Genomic DNA, 2,500 nt, shown 5'->3' on the forward strand with positions numbered 1-2,500 from the left:
TTCAAATGATCAATGATATTGGTATATCATGATAAGAATGCACTCGAATATCTAATTTATTGAAAATTACTATGCTGTGTTATTTCACCGAACTCTACTGTGTTCTTGATTATAATGATTTTATAAATAACTCCAACATTACGACGATAACCTCATGTTTCTTTTAATCTTCCGAGGAATGAAAAATATTTTCAAATGTTTTTAAGGAGATTTCATATGATATATTTCTCGTTATTTATCGTTTCTTCAAAAACTTTAGCTTGTTGCAATTACAGAAGTATTAAGACAAATATTATTATTTTGGTCAAGCATACTAGCATTTAAATGGCATTTTTTTTTTTTCGTATTATGGAAAAGATAATTCAGATAGTCATGATACTTCCATGTTATGTAAACTTAGGATCTTCGAAGTTTTTGCTTGGTGATTTACGTTAATTAAATGTCTACATACAAAACTAGAATCGTTAGTGGAAGGAAATAATTATAATCAAACATGCCGGTTATCAAATGCGTTTTCATGAGACATTCTGTCCCTAATTCAGTAATTGCTTTGGATGTAATTCATCACCACTGTTGTATTAAAGCAATATTGCTCTGATAGTCAAAGCTATGAGGAATTTCTCCTAATATGAGGGGACTGCTGTTTCGTAGTTAGATGTCTGTTATTACGTTATGCATCAAAAGGACGTTTGATTTTCGTTGAATGATATACTGACAATGAAGGATTAAATGAGGAAATACCAAACGTGGAGATAAAATCCAACAGAAATCATATTACATTATTATCAACGTTTATGAATGTAAAACACTAATAATTGTAGTGACAGTCACTTTTTTTTTTTCACAGCGTATGTTTATTTTAAAATGTGTAGGAAAGAATTCTTACAAGAACACATATTAACTGTAGAAGAAAAGATATGTAGAGAAATAAAGGCTGTTGAATTCCTTGCATCGTTATTTATTTCGTAAATCATTTAATTTGTTTATTTTCATTTAGATGTGACTCATTATCCAATATGTCGTGCTAGATATTTGTGTGTTGCGAAAGGGGTTAGGGGTGGATGAGTTAAGTCTTGTAAACTCAGGTTTTTGACACCACCTTATGAAATAAAGTTCACTTACGCATAAAAGAAAGTATGAATAGCCTTCCTGAATTTGGAAAAGATGAGAGAACCACTTTAATAGCTCTTTCCTACTTTTTTTTTTTTTTTTTTTTTTTTTTTTTTTTTTTTTGTTGCCTGAAAAATCGTCATCCTAGAAAGGCAAATGCGTCAGAAAATTAAAAATTGCTTAATCTTTTGAACACATTACTGTTAATTACGGGTCGAATATTACTGTTAATTACGGGTCGAAATTAAGAAGAAATGGAAAATCTTAAATCTTCCAAGTTGTTCTACAGCCTCAAAGAATAAGATTAATTGAGTCGAGTCAAACCTCAGCGGACTGACTTTGTTAAATTTCTTTCAGAAATCCTTGCTACTTATCAGTTTTGTTTACTGTTCTTTTAAATGGAATAGATTTTATTTTTGAAACAAAAGTAATTGTTTTGTAATAATTGGTTTCAGAAATCCTTTCATAATCTAATAAAACGAATCTGAAACATTTTTGCGGAGGTTTGATAATTTTAGAAGTAATTATCAACCGAAACATTGACCTTGGTTCTAAAAACCATGTGGAATATTCCATTGTTTTCCACATTAATGACTTCCTTTATATTTCCAAATGTATATTATGAATTTGTTATGTGTACAGTAACATTAGAGTATCTAATAAGTAACCCGTGAATAGTTTAATGCAAGTGGGTTGACTATTTCTTCATCGAGTCCCTCATTTTTAATTTATTGAAGTTTGCTTAGTATTGAACACGAGAGAGAGAGAGAGAGAGAGAGAGAGAGAGAGAGAGAGAGAGAGAGAGAGAGAGAGAGAGAGAGAGAGAGAGGTCGTATGCGGTACAAAACAAATGCCTCTCCCCATTTTTACCAAAAAAAAAGACGAGAATCTGTACTTTAATCATCATTTGTTACAAGATGAGAAGGTATTCTGGGGGACACAAACCAGCCTCCATTAATGAAGTAGTCTACCCGGGAGAGGATCTGAGGATCCTTGGGATGTGGACATTCTCTGCCTGGCCGAGTATCCTAAGAGGCTTAGTATTGCACAGGGAACTCTACACCAGAATAAATCCGGATTCCTGTTATTGCATTTCTTATTTAAACATAAAATTTGTTTGTTATTTTTATTTGGACTATACAGTCAGTTACATGACTGAAAAAAAAAAACGGTTCCAGAGGCTAAAATGTTTGGGATAAAATGTAGCCGGTAATATATTTTTAAAAAATTTTATTTGGACTATATAGTCAGTTACACGACTGAAAAAAAAAAAAACGGTTCCCAGAGGTCAAAATGGTTTTGGGATAATATATACTCGGTAATATATTAAAAAAAAAAATATATATATATATATATATATGGCAAAATATTTGAGTTAGAAATGTAATTA

This window comes from Palaemon carinicauda, chromosome 9 (assembly GCF_036898095.1).
Source record: "Palaemon carinicauda isolate YSFRI2023 chromosome 9, ASM3689809v2, whole genome shotgun sequence".
NCBI classification, from domain to species: Eukaryota; Metazoa; Arthropoda; class Malacostraca; order Decapoda; family Palaemonidae; genus Palaemon; species Palaemon carinicauda.